General features: G+C 54.3%; 1 protein-coding gene across 3 annotated transcripts in view; it reads right to left on the bottom strand.

Annotated features, from left to right (window-relative positions):
- PAK6 (p21 (RAC1) activated kinase 6) overlaps positions 1-14850 on the bottom strand; it is a 36063-nt gene that overhangs the window by 15232 nt on the left and 5981 nt on the right. For 2 of the 3 annotated variants that reach the window (XM_047738911.1, XM_047738912.1), the window contains exon 3: positions 7977-8094. The gene's annotated coding sequence lies outside the window, so the exon portion shown is untranslated. Of the gene's footprint in view, positions 1-7976; positions 8095-8660; positions 8780-14850 lie in introns of those variants that run through there. The other variant, XM_047738913.1, reaches the window with a different exon arrangement.

Genomic DNA, 14850 nt, shown 5'->3' with positions numbered 1-14850 from the left:
ATCAAGGCTGTGGGAGGGTGAGGCAGCTGGGCAGGGCATGGAAGCAGATCTGTGCCTCCTACCCCAGCCCTTCCCATATGCATCTCTCCCTTGGGTTGTGCCTGGCTTGTATCTTTTATAATGAGTGAGTTCCATGAGCCATTCCAGCAAATTATAGAACCTGAGGCGGGGCTCATGGGAACCCTCAACTCGTACCCAGCTGGTCAGAAGTACGGGAGTCCTGAGACTCACAACTGGCATCTGAGGCGGAGGATGGCTTGTGGGACTGAGCCCTTGGGGTCTGTGCTGACTCCAAGTACTGCCAGAATTGAACAGAATTGTTGAATAGCCAGTTGGTGTCTGAAAGTCGAAGAAATGGCCTCAAGAGGGAAAAAACCCTTCTCATTTGCTGTCAAAAGTGTTATTAGGGAGACAACCCCTCAGACACCATTTACCATTTTACATTAAAAATGTCAAATACCTAGGAATAAACCTAATCAAAGATGTGCCAGGTCTCTACATTGAGAAGCAGAAAACATTATTAAAGAAATTAAAGAACGTTCATAGATTGGAAAACTCAATGATATAAAGATATCAATTATTTCCAAATTAACCTACAGATTTGTTTCAATCTCAATCAAAATCCCAGCATAGTTCTTTTGGTAGAAATTGACAAACAGGGAGCCTGGGTGGCTCAGTCAGCTAAGCATCTGCCTTTGGCTCAGGTCATGATCCCAGGGTTCTGGGACTGAGCCCCACATTGGGCTGCCTGCTTAGTGAGGAGCCTGCTTCTCCCTCCCCCTCTGCCTCTCTCCCTGCTTGTGTTTTCTCTCTTGCTCCCTCACTCTCTCTCAAATAAAGAAAATCTTTAAAAAAAAAGAAATTGACAAGCTGACTCTGCTCCAAAATGTACAGAGAAACATAAAGAATCAGGAATAGTAGACACCATCTTGAAGAACAAGGTTGAAGGATTACACTACTAAAATCAAGATTTATGGTAACAGTACAATAATTGATATAGTGTGGAACCGGCACAAAGACTGACAAATCGCCCAATGGTACAGAAGAGAGAATCTAGAAATAGATCCAGCCATAGAAGGTCACTTGATTTATGACAAAGGTGACACTGCAATATGGTAGGGAACAGATGATCTTTTCAAAAAATGTAGCTGAAACAATTAGATATCCATATGGGAAAAAAAAAGAATCCTGAAAAATGAATTCATGTCATACCCCCAAATTAATCAGATCTAAATGTGAACGGTAAAATAATAAGCTGGAAGCAGTGATGGGGGGATGGGAGAGGAGGAAACCCACAGTCTGGCTATCGCCTGCCCCAGGTCCAGTGTGGATGACTATGTGGGGGCCTAAGTTTGGTGGGCTCTCCTGGAACCCCTCACATGCTGGGGCCAAAACCTCTACACCCACGGGTCCCAGGGATAAATTAAACTACCAAGGTTTTCTTTGTCCAAAATAGAATTCTTGATGGCAAATGTTAGGAGGAGGGGACTCTTCCTAGGATCTTTCTTCCTTCCATTCTTCCTTTCTCCCTCCTTCCCTCCCTCCCTTCCTTCCAGATTTTATTTATCTGTTTCGGGGGCAAGGGGTGGGGGACAAGCAGACTCTTTGCTAAGCGCTGAGCCCAATATGGGGCTCCATCTCAGGACCCTGAGATCATGACCTGAGCTGAAAGAGCTGGACGCTTAACCTTGACTGAGATACCTGGGCGCTCCTCTAGAATTTCTTTCTAAAGAAAACAGAACATTTTAGAATAAAGAGTGATCATGAGGTCTGAGTTTCTAGGAGACACACTCACCCACTCAGGGGTCCAACGCTGCCAAGTCATTGAGTGTGAAACCCCCGAGACGCAGACATCCCACATCTCACCATCAACAGGCCCTGTGTCCTTGGAGCACACCACCCCCCAAGACAGAGGCATTGATTTTCTATTTCTAGGGCTCCATTTTCCAGCCCAGTTTCCCACCTACTGACCCAAGGCTGGGGGCCCAGGGGCCGAGGGAGGGTGGTTGCTACTTCCGCCATGGGGCTGTAGTAGTAAATGAGCCTGCGCCAGCCTTTCAAGCTGCAATCCCAGTATCTCCACCTCCTTGCATGCACACTCAATTCACCTAGTAGAGGAGCTTTCCTCAAAGAAGACATCCTGAGGAGGGAGGGAGGAGGAGGGAGGGAGGAAGGAAGATGATCCCGCTGAGAGCGAGCCCTGCCTCTTCTTCTGCCTAGTCTGATAGAAATCACCCGGACCGACACTCAGCAGTAGAAACGGCCAGAAACAGGGCACCAGCTCAGGCTCAGGGTACCCTCTGCTGCCCCAGACCCTCCTGCCGGATTCCTCATCCCAACAAAGGGGAGAGAGGTGCCCATGCTGGGATCCATCCTTGTGATTGGGGAATGCTTTGAACTTCCCTCTTCTGAATGGCTACAGCCGTCACCTGCTAGCTGGCCGGTTGGCCAGCTGGCCCCAAACTGGACCAGAGCGGGGATGCCCAGCACCGGGAGGGGAAGAACCCTGCCCAAACCAGTTTGGGAAGGAATCTCCCCAGGCACAGTTGCTACTGAGACTGCTTCCTCCAGCCAGAGCTGGCAGATGGGGAGCCTGGCAGTTCCTGGCAGACGCTTTCTGGAGGAAATCCTGCCACACCCAGCTCCCGAGGGTGGAACTGGGGAGAGAGTTCGGGGAGCCATAAGCCGGACATCCCTGAGGGGCACGGCTGTCATGTTAGAGAAGCAGGAGCCGCAGAGGGAATGTGCTCGGCTCTTTCCAAGGATATATTCATTTCATTTTCCCGCCAACCCCGGAGGGTAGGAATTACTATTATCCACGATTCTAGATGAGGCTCAGAGAGCCTAAATAACTTGCCCAAGGGGACAGAGTCTTGAAAGGACTGAGTTGGGGGTCTGAACCTACATTTGGTTCCAAAGCCCCTGCTCTGTCCACCATGCTAGTTCTGAGGGAGTTGGGCTGTTGTTCCTCTCTTTCCTGGGGGTCTCCATGAACATCCGTGGGGCCGAGCTGCCTACATAGAATCATAGAGAAGCGGGGGGGCAGCAGGGCCAGCTCCTTCAATCAAGATTGCTAGGCCTTTTCCCTGGGCTCCTCTGTGAGTCAGAGGCCAGAGGAGATTGGGGCTGTCCTGACTTGTCGGCTGACCCTTACTTTGTTTGGCATCAGGTTTTGGTTTTACCCTGCAAGGGGTGGGTAGAATGTTCCAGAGAGCTCACGTGGATGGCTGTGATATGAGGGCCTGGTATATATGAGAAAAGCTGCAGAAGCAGGAGGGGTGTATTCTCTCTAGCACAGATCCACGGTCCCTCGGGGTGGGGGGGCAGTCCTCAGCTGAAAGCCAGGCAACCTGCAGGCTTGGCTTAAGGAGTGGGGAGCAGGGCTTTGTGGTTGATGCCACTGTTCCATGACTCCGAGAGGTCTGGGTGCTGTGGTGAGGCTGGTCTAGAGACCACATCAGGAATAAGCAAAAGAGCTTACTGTGGGTGGGTCACCCTCTCAAACTGCTCCTCGGGGGGAGGAGACAGCCACTTGCTCAGGCCTGGCGTGCCAAAGCCATCAAGCTGTTTGCCCAGCAGTGCTGGTGGCCCACTGAGTCACCTACCTTACCTTCCACGCCCAGCTTGGAGTGGGGTTTGGCTATTGCCCCATATCAAATCCCTTTCAAAGGAAGACTTGTAGCCCACTGAAGGGATCCACAAGAAGGGACTGCAGGCTGGGGAGTGGCTTCCAGAATGTGAGTCTAGAGGAGTTTGCAGTTAATCTGGGGATGGGGGTGGGCAGGATTTAGTTGGTTGTGTCAGTCCTGAGATCTTGGTAAATTCTGAGGAACGAGGTCAGCAGGATTCCCCTCCACACTGGGTGACTGGGAAGGAGGCATCATGGGCTCCATTCCAAGTGCTATGAAGCCAGACTGGAAGGACACATGGGCTGCCTCTGAAGGAGGCTTGGTGGCTGCTTGTCACTACTGAATGCTGGCTTGGGGTGGCCCCAGAGTATGGGGTTCCTGAGTTCCTGCTTGTAACCTCAGCTTACTCTCTTCCTTTCTAGGCTGTAGCATTTCCAGTGGCGGCCAGGCAATGGACCATTCCCCTCTGCCAGCTTCTCTAGGTACATGAGGAGAGAAACAGTACCTGTTCTAGCTCAAGGGGCAATTTGAGGTATTTGTAGTAAATACCCACTCAGTCATCACTCAGGAAGTGCTTGGTGTAAGTACCAGGCTCTGGGCTGATCATGTCACAAACACGCTCTGCTCCCCAGCCCTATAAGGCAGGGCTGTTATTGTGCCCATTACACAGACAAGGAAACCCATGTTCACAGAGATCAAGGCATTGCCCAAGTAAAGCAGCAAAGAAGGGGAAGACCTGTGTCTGTCTGGCCTGATGTGAACACTGCTGCAGGTGGCTGCCATCCTCCATCACCAGCCCCTGTCTCGTTCTCAGACCCATTCATGATGCTTTGGGAAGGCACGATTCTAGAAGCAAGATGCTGAGATAGAGGCCAGCCCCCTGCTTCCCTCCCTTCCATCCATCCATCCATCCATCCTTCCTCCCTCCCTCCTTCCTTCTTTTTTTCTAAAAGTAGGCTCTATGCCCAGCATGGAGCCCGATGCGGGGCTTGAACTTACAACCCTGAGTTCAAGACCTGAGCTGAGAACAGTAGTCAGACACCTAAATGACTGAGCCACCCAGGCAGGCGCCACCCCTACCCAAGTTCTAGAGCACTTAGAAAGGTACCTCCACTACTGCCACCATCCAGGCACAGAGTGGCCTAAAAAGGACCATGTCACCTCCAGAGCTGGGCCCTTCCTCTCAGAGATTTGTGGCTGGGTTGCCCGACCTCTTTGTGACCCACGTGGGAACTGTCATCCCACACCGACTTCAATGAAGAATGATGGGTCTCACTGGACCCTGGCCGAGAATACCAGCCTTTCACTGAGGAGTTCTTATTGGCCAGGAATATTTTTCTCAAATGTTACTTTCTGGAGTTTGTTTAAATGTAAAAGTATGTTATTCATTCATTAATTCAATAAATTCGTTTATTGTACATCAACTCTGCTCCAGGTCCTAGGGACTGTGGTGGATACAACAAAATCCTGGGGCTCATGCAGTTTGGCTTGCTTTTCCAAATAGACGAGGCTAGACCCCACCACCTGCCAGAAGAGTGCACATGCTTGGGGACTTGCTCATGGGGTCTAGCCTCTCCTCTGTCCCTGGTCAACTTTCAGTCACTCAGTGGCATTCCTGACAGGGACGTGCCTGTGGCCTGTTCCTGTGGCCTGCTAGAATACATTCAGTGATGGGGAGCTCCCCCCTGCTCCCCGAGGCCCCTGACCTCTGTCCCTCTGTCCCCTTGCTGCTCACCCTTTATATGGAGCTGATCTCTGTCCTCCCTCAGCCTCTAGCGGGGGTCTGGGCCTGCTGTCTACCCCTCTTCACATGACATGAGTCAGGAGACTCCTTTCCTGGCCACCGAAGTCTCACCAGGGGGAAGGGCCTGAAGAGAATTTCATGTGCTTTTCTGCTCAATGGTCACCTGCAGGGTGGCTGGGTCCTAGACCCAGGCTGTGCCCCTCACTGCCATGGCTTGCGGGCCTCATAAGATCTGCCCAGGGCCTCTGTGCTGAAGTATGCGGAGTCCCCAGGATGCTCAGCAAGACCTTGAGGTTTCTTTGTCACCCTGGACAGGCCCAGAGAAAAGCTGAGTGTGCAGGGCAGAGGACATTATGCTCATAAGCCAAAATGCCTCAGTTCCCTGCCCTTGTCACCATTCCCACACTACAGGTCTCAGCAAATCCCCAGGGGAGAGATAATGGGGCTGTTGTTGAAAAGAATATGATAATAAAGCTCATTCAATCTCTTGTGTCAACACTCCAGCTGAATGAGAGGCCAAAGAGCCAGGCTGGCCAGCCAGGAAGGTCAATATTGACTCAGGCCTGCCTCGGGCCCACTCCAGCCTACCAATGCTGTGCTGTGGTCCAGCAGTGGCCCGAGTCAGAGCAGCCCCTCTGACCCCTGTTCACTGCACTTAGAACCCACAGCAGTGGGCTCTCCCTCTCGGCACGGTATTATCTCCAAGGCAAGAGTAAAGAATGGCCTTCCCGGGAGGGTTGTAGGCCAAGCACCTCTTCCCTTTCCCCAATTTTTAGCAGCCTCCACATGCAGAGGCCCGAGTCCTCATCACAGAGTCCTTAGAGTCTGGCCAGAAAGAGCACCTCGAGTCCCCAGTCACGGGCTTAGGGCCCCTAACCACACTAAAAGATTACATTTCACAGCTCTTATTTTCGATATCTCCATTTTGTTCCCCTCTTTCTGCTCACACTACTGTGAGACGGGTCAAACCTGCTTTACTGGGAGCATTGTAAAGATGACAGGTGGCCGGGGAGAGGACAGAGGAGACCAGAAAGGGAATATACACACACATACGGGTGTAAAGTGTGTGGCATATGTCAGATGCTGCGCTAAGGGCTTCTTAGAGTGCATTTAAGGGCCACAACCCTACAAGCTCGTTATTATGAGCTCTGCTTTACGGGTGAAGAAACCAAGGCTCGGAGAGAAAGGCTGTCTGAGATGGTAAGCATGGAGCTTGTATTCAAACCCAGTGTATCTAAGCTTCTCTAACATGCTTGGTGCCCAGAGAAGTCAAACAACCTGCCCCAGGTCACACAGCCGCTGAGGGCGGGGCTAGGACTAGAAGCCTCAAGCCAGAGGCTCCCTGTGCCCAAGGCAGCCCTGTGGCAATGGTGTGTCTGGGCCTCCCATGGACATGTGAGCATATGTGACATGTACAGGTGTGTCCGGGTCTCCCATGGACATGTGAGCACAGGTGACACATGCTGTCTGGGCCTCCACAGCTGGATCCTCTTCCAGAAATGGCCCCTTCTCCAGGCCACCTCACTACCTGCCCTCCACAGACCCCCTGACTTGACTTTATTCCCATGGCTTTGCTCTTAACACCCCAGAGTCTCCCGCCACAGAGCCAGACCATTCTCAGAGTTCTCCAGAATTCAGGGCTTGGGTAGTTCAACCTTTCCTAAGTAATAATTAGAGGCTGGAGAGGGGGCTCACAGCCAGGGCTGTCCAACATTTATTATTTAATCACTGGGATGTCTCATAACTATCCTCTGAGGCAGGCTTGATTGCCATGTTTTATAGGTGAGGACATTCAAGTTTGAAGAGACATAAAACAACTTGCTTGAGGAATAGAAGGCAAAGTCAGAATTTGAACCCAGCTCTTTCCAATTCCAAATGTGTTCTCAGCTACTGTCCTATGTATTATGGTATATGCTGCAACCGTTCCAAAAGAGCTGAGCACAAGACATAGGCTTGACCCCCCCCCTCTTTTCCCCTGCCTAGAAAAAGAGACCAGGGGAGGCTAAAACACACGAGAAAAGGACATGACACAGAAAACACAGCCCACACCCCAAGAGCTCTTCAGGTCTTAGCCCTTGGTGTTCCTAGTAGCATCTATATCCCAGATGGGGCCAGCTGCTCATCATTTGCAGGTGTGGGAAAAGCTGGATCCATTTTAGCAGTTTGGAGATGTGGGGAATGAGCTAGGAGGCAGGATGTGCGGAGCAGCGCCTCTGCCTGGGGCTGCCTCCTGGTGGGCTCGGCACAGACACTGGGCAGGCTACTGCCCTTCCTGTTTGGGAGCATCTTTCCCAAGCAAGAATTCAGGGCATTGGGCTTGGTCACACCGTCTCCCCGCAGACAGGCATCACACTTGAGGCCAGCAGAGGCTGGGCCAGGGGCAGGCAGGGCATCTGCTGTGGGCTGGGCTGGTGGAAATTACAATGCCCATCCACTAAGGATGGAGAAATGGCACCTGGAAGGGACCACTGCCCCTGCCTTAGGGTACCAAGAACATCCCAGGAGGGCCACCTGCCTGCCCACTGCCCCTTCCAGCCTTGTCCCTCAAGGAGGTCTGAGAAGGCTCCTGGACACCTTACCAGGGCTGAAGGCCCCTCACTCACCTCCTGGCCTCCTTCCTTGCCTCCTCTTCCTCCCGACTCCTCACCCTTTCCTTGGCAGAGCTCTCAGGCACCGAGGAGAGGGAAGACTGAGGACCTTCCCTGGCCAGTCCTCCGAGGCCTGGGTGGAAACAGATGAGAAATGCATTGTGACAAATGTAGTAGGTGTCTCCCTGGATTTTGCGACTGGCCGGAATCCAGAGCATTCGGAACCGCCCCAGGCCTGCCTCCCGACAGAGCCACCATCTCAGGTACGAGGGGAGGTGGCGGGCTCCCCGCGCCGCTCACGGGGAGGAGGGGCCGTGGGCGCAGCAGGGCTTTGGGGCCCCTGTCTTCACCACGCTCGGACTTAGCGCGGCCACCAGCCCCACCTCGCAGACCCCAGTGGGGCGCCCTCTGGGAAGCGAATCCCCCAGCCCCGAGTCCCGGCAGCCCCGGCAGCCGGGCCGGAAGCGCCCGAGCACACGCGGAGGTCGGTCTCGGTCCCGGTCCCCGCGCTCAGGGCCCCTCCGCCCCGCGCCCTCCCCACGGCCTCTCCTGGGTGCACCGGGCGCCGGCCAGCCCTGAACTTTGGGGAATGAAAACCCAGGGAAAGGGGCCCGCGCGGGCGGGAGAGCTGTTCCCGCGTCCCGGGCCCCGCCCGGGGGGAGAGGGTCGCCGGTCTCCCGGGGTGGCGGGAGCACCCACCTGCCCAGCGGGAAGTCCCTGGAGAGCTCTGGGAGGCGGCGGGAGCCGGGCCCGCCCTCCGCGGGAGGGACCTCGGCGCCGGGAACGGCGAAGAGAGGCCGCGCTGACTTGTTTGTGCAGCGCCGGCTTCACCTGGCCGCGAGTTTGATTTCAGGGTGTGGCCTCAGGTAGGACAGGGCGCACACAAAGCCCGGGAAAAGTCGCCGAGGGGTGCAGGGGCCGCGGCCAGGAGCCTCCTCGCCGGAGGGGCGCCCCCCACCACCACCCCCTTGCTCGACCCTTTTCCTCTAATCCCTCGGCTCCAGCTCTGACCGGCCCTTTGCCTTGGGACCCTGATCCGGGTCGGGCCCGCTGCGACCTGCTGGTGGCCCCGTGGCCCTTGAATGGCCGTGCAGGGGCCTGACCTGGATTATCCGCTGAGCGCCTCCCGCTGTAATTAAATCATTAATTTGCATTGCAGATGCACATCTGGAGGCCGCGGGCCGACTCCTCCTGGATTCCAGAGGTGCAGCGGGGCGAGGGCACCCACCTACGTACGCTGGGGAGTCTCAGCCGGAGGCCTTAAACCTGACGTCTTGGTATGCCTGTCCCATCTGGACCTGGCCCTGAGACAGTTTTGAGGAGTTCCCATGCGCTGGCAGGAAAGCCAGGATTTACAGAGGTTCCCATTGCCTTGTCAGACCTGGCTGCGATCTGCTAGCCTCTGCCCCAGAATTCCCACCCTCCCACCTCCTCACCAAGGGGACCTCTGGAAAAAAGAAAGCCTCCGCGTGCCCTGCAGTCTCAGGGAATGGGCATGGTGACAGAGCTGGCATCCCCTGTTTGTCCCCTGGAATGACCTGACCTGGGAGCAGGAAGGTCATTCAGTGGGTCACTCCTGGCTGCATTTTACCCTGCTTCTTTTGAATTAGAGGGTAGAGATGCTGTGGGGGACAGGAATGGCCACCTGTCTGTCCTTTTCCTAAACAAGTGAGCAGACCCTTGCTGTCCTAGACTTGGACCCCCAGAGAGGGCTGTATCCCACTTAGTACTGAGGGGATTCTGGCATGGAAATTCCAGTATATCTAGCCCTTGAGTGGCTGCCTCCAGGCAGTGGCTGGATGACTACCAATGTCACAGTGGGGACTGAGGACAGTGCTGAGATTTTTGCCATTGTTGGTGGCCTCAAACTTTCATTATTGAATTCACCAATGCCAAGTCTTGTATTTTTTCACTGATTCTTTAGATCAATGCAATTTCTAGATAAAGCATTTGCATATGGGCACTATTGCTTATGAATGATCTGCTCTAGGCTCCTGCCAAACCCAGTTAAGGTGGCTAGGGGGAAGTTGCCAGCCCAGAACTCCTGCACCCTGTGTGGGTACACCACAGCCCCCCACCCCGGGGAAAGTATGGTAGTGGAGATACTGTCCCTGGTGAGTTTTGGGTTAGTGGTGTAGAAGCTGGGCAGCTCAGTGCAGGTCCCCTGCCTGCCTCCAGACACTCATACTTACATTTAGTCTCTGCTCCTTTCCTTGCCCTCTGCCTCCCTTCCTCCTCTTTACATCTTTCCCAAGAGGATTCCTTCACTTTCCTCTGACAGGGCCTGATTCTGTGAGCCAACCCCTGACCTCCTGTGGCCCCTCAGGAAACTGCCTGCTGACCCTAGGCTCAGGGGGCCATGTGGGGAGGGGGCAGCAGGTACAAGGGTGACTTTCCCCACAGAGTAGAGTACCTAGCCATGTACGAATGCTGGCTCAGTGCTGGCTACCAGGAGCAGGTTGTGCTGGGTGTGAGGGCTCGGGAAACTGGTTGCTGAGGATTTTAGATGAACCAGGAACAAAGCTAGAATGAACAGCATGATGTTGTTGAGCCTAGATTGAACACCCTAAATTATTTTTTACTGACTCACAAATGCACACATGAATTATTTTCTTTTAATACAAATAATTTATAAAAAATACAAACAACTCATATACCAACACCAGCACTCCAAGCAGTACTCTTGACCTGTTGAACTACGAAAAAGTGTGTCTGATCATTAGAATATTATCAGAATTGAACTGGTATTTAATTTGATTTGAATCTAGGCTTGGGTGTCCCAGAAAGACTACTAGACAAGTCTCATCCTCACCCTGTAGGAGTGACTCTAGGAAACCCTGGGGTCCTTTGGGAGCAGAGGTGAGTTTGGGGCCTCAAGAGAGGCAGAGACTCTCAAATACAACTGGCCTGGGAGGTAATGAATCCCCTATCACTGGAAGTGTTCAAGAACCCAGATAACTATCAGTCAGATACGCTAGAGAAAAGGTTTTCATACTGGATACTAGACAAGACTAGGGGACCTCTCGGGCTGATCCCAACCCCAAGTCTCTGCATGTCTAATTCCATCTACAGGTGGGTCTGCTGCCCTGTGTTGGATGACCTTGTGCAAAATGGGACAACTGGCATGTGAAGATTGGGTTCTCAGTGATTAAGTGTGGTATGTGAATTCCCTCCCCCACCCCCCACACCCCATCCTCTTCTGACCTACGCACCAACTCAGCCCTGCCCAGGCAGTGGCAGGAACAGTCTGGGGCACTGGCCAGCGGTACCATCTGAGAGGGCAGGGGAACAGGGCGGGTGCGGTACGCCCAGCTAGCTCTCTCTCTCTCTCTCTCTCTCTCTCTCAGCCTTTGGCTGTTGGGGCCTGTTGGAACATCTGAGCACCTCCAGCCAGGGCTGAGAGCCCAGGTTAGGGCCAAAGAGGAAAGATACACATCTGCTTGTGGTTTAGAAACAAAAACACATTATCCTTTCCCTGTACCTTTCTGCTCCGTGCCTTGAGAATCTTCCCGGGGATCAAGAACTGCTGACAGGCTCACTTACTCCTTCCAGGGCGCCTTCCTGCGGGTGACTCTGCCCTCCTCTAGTAACCGAACTAGTAATGCCTGCCAGTGAGTATTTACACATGTCTCCCTCAAGTCTCACAACAGCCCTGGCACAGAAACCCTATACTATTATATTCTCACTTCGCAGGCGAGGAAACAGGCTCCGAGTGGGTAAGGAACTAGTTCAAGGCCTTGTAGTCACTGAAGGGCGGAGCCAGAATCTCAACCCAGCTGTATCTGCCCCCCAGCTTGTGCTCTGATCTGGGCTCTTCAGAGGTCCCTGGTTCCAAGGACTGTCGGATATGACTTGACCATGTGGAGTCAGGTCCCAGGAAACAGTTGGCAAGGGTGGGGGAGAACGTTGGCCTCCTTGTGTCAACTCTGACCACCACCCAGAAAGGGTGGGTCACGTGATGTAGAGTGTTTGTGGGGAATATTGCTCCCCCATTTCTGACAAGGGCATGAGGGCCCCTGCATGACAAGTGGGTATGTGGGGCAGGGAAGCCTCCGTTTCTTCCACCCTGTCCCTGAGCTCCCTGCTAGGAGCCAGGCGCTAGATTTTGCCAGTCATGAAGTCCCTGCAACAAGCCATCTGGCCTTCACAGACCTAGACCAGGCTGGGCGCTCTCGGGCCCGCATGCACGCCTCTGGGCCAGTGGGCGCTGGTGCACCCACTTGCTACCTGGCTGGGGGAGCTCCTGGAGTCTGGGTCCCAGGAGGGGTAGCTGCTCACTCAGACTGCAGCCCTCAGTCCCAAGAGAGAGGCACACTTGGGAAAAGACCCCGCTTCCTCTCCCTCTCCTCCGGGGTGCCTGATACCTGTCCCTTCCTGCTCGTGGGGCAGCCTGTGCCAGTGCCCCTTACCTGATGGGATTGCCTGTCTGTTTCTGGGGCCAAGAGGCAGGTGCAGACCTCTGAGGGTCTGGGAGTATGAATGGAGGGAGCGGACACTACCAAGCCCTTGGGGCCCTTAGGCGGGAGAGAGGTGGGCACTGTTGCTGGAGAGACCCAGGGATATTGCAGGATAGGAGCCCTGTGCCTCTCTAGGCTTCCAGCATGTCTCAGTTTCAGTTTTTTGATGTGCATAACAGGGGTTATGGGAAGGGGATAGAATGGCAAGGCTAGAGCCTTGGGGTACCAGAGTCCCGAGGACCTGCACTCCCAGACAGGGTGAGAGATTCTTGACCCCCGGCCCTCATAGCTGCTAAAGGGACCCAGGCAGAAACTCCCCTCCCCTAGGCCGTGCGCACACACAGCTGCTACAGGGAAGCAGTAAGAGCCCAGTGTGGGGGCCGCAGGGGCAGAAGCCCTGGGTTCTTCCAGGGGAACTCACGGCTATGTCAGCCCATGGTCTATCCACCACAGATCCCAGAGAGAGAACCCTAGCCCCGGGTGGCAGCCCCACCTGGACCCAGTTAGGTGTTTGGGAAAAGCTTCTGGGACTCACCTGCCCAGAGGCTGGACAGATGTGTCCTTATGCCGTGCTGAACCTCAGCAGAGGTGAGCCATACCCAGAAGGCTCCAGGCATCTCATCTGCTTTTTCCTCAAGTTCTGCATCTGTACTAGATTTCCTGTGCCCCTGGGACCACAGAGGCCTGTCCTCCCCAGATGCAAACTGCCCCTGTGGGCTGAGCTGGCCCGATAGCCCTAAGCGGCCCAGGGATGTGGGTGAGCTCTCAGATGGGGGGGCCACCGTCCACCCACCTCACAGGGCAGATGCAGGGACAGAGCCAGCGGCTGTGACACACCCTTCCCAGCTTCACGGGGGTAGGGGCTACCCGGGGTGGGATGCTGGAAACAGAAAGGGCCACCTACCTGCCAAGGGCACTCGTTTTAGAAACATGATGAATTCATTTAATATCTTCTCACTGTGATCGCTTTGCGCCCTTGCTCTTAATGGGCTCCAAAGCTCCATCCAGATGTCTGTTGCCGGGAGTTTCACTCTCTGGCTGGCATCTTTTCTGGCAGAACTAACAGCTGGAAGCTGCTTGGATGGAAACCCTTCATTGTCCTTCCCTCTCTCTTCTGAGCCTCTCGCAGTTGTCCCTGGTCTAAGGTTGGGTCAGGCCCATGTCTGGCACCCAGGCCCTGGGTCCCAGGGCCTGAGGACAGGTGAGTCGGGGGAGAGCTGAAGGCTGTATCTGACCAGGTGAGGTTAAGGCCAGAGCCCCAGGAAAGGGAAGAATCTGAGGACACATGCTATTGGTTGCCCAAGCCCCATCTGCAACCCTCTGGGGGTCAACACCTTAGCTCTGGATGTGCCAAGTTCACACATTCTGGGCTGTAGTGCTCCCAGAATTCTGCCTTCTGCATCAGCCCTGGGTCAGTGTTAGAAGGCATGACCTATCTAAGTCATGGGTGGGCTCATGTCTAGAGGGGCCTGGAGGGCCCAGGAAGCTACTGCCATCCCTTCGTGGGGGCTTTCCTGCCTTATTCTCTGGCTCATGCTTTGACCACCCCAGGGATGGTGCCTGAGGGAACTTGATGTGAACATGGACATGAGAGGGGTCCTGGTGTGCACTGCCGTCCTCACTAGCGGCTGGCATGATAGCCTTCTTCAGGATGAGGGACTGTGTGAGGCCAGCTCCTCCTGTCTGACTGTCCTCTCCTCCACAGGAGCTCTGCATGCAGGCTAACTCCTGGCCTTGCCTTCTTGCCTCTGGGCCTGGCTTCATCCCTCCCCAGGGTATGGGACCCCATGGATCTGGATCCCAGACACACTGTCTTCCAGCAAGACCCACCATAACAGAAAATAAAAGTTTTCTTGTCCAGCTTGGGCCTGGTGACAGGGTCACCGATGACAGGCGACAGGCATCCTGCTTCTGGGATTTAACCTCTGGTGATGGCCGTTGGATATTTAATTTCCTGCCTGGGGTCACAGTATATACTGGTGAAAAGACCACTGGAAATAAGGGGTCTCCTGTGGGCCGCATCTGAATTCTGCCCCAGAATATCTTTCATTCCTAGATACCTTCATCATTGCTTTCTTCTTTGGCTTAAGACACCGCCAGCCTTAAGGCTAAAAGGTAAAATGCTTTGTGGGACAAGGAGAACATAAATCAATCCATTTACGAATGAGCTGGGTCCGTTTATCAGAGAGAATCTGGGAAGGGGGCTGGGGTGGGGTAGGGTGGGACAAAGCCTCTCCTTGGGGGCCACTGAGGAATGAACTTGGGCTGAGCTGGGGCTGCACGCTAACAAGGTGCAAGGGGGAGGACGGCGGGGGGCAGGTGTGGCAGGGCTGGGCCCCTATTGGGGCAGGAGGCACAGACAAGCATCAGGGCCTGTCTGGCCTCTTAGTGCATTGGGCCGCGCTGTCTCCTCAAGCCATCAGGTTACACTG

This window comes from Lutra lutra, chromosome 7 (assembly GCF_902655055.1).
Source record: "Lutra lutra chromosome 7, mLutLut1.2, whole genome shotgun sequence".
NCBI lineage: Eukaryota > Metazoa > Chordata > Mammalia > Carnivora > Mustelidae > Lutra > Lutra lutra.
The sequence above is the reverse complement of the archived record's forward strand: the minus strand, read 5'-3'. Positions and strand labels throughout refer to the sequence as shown.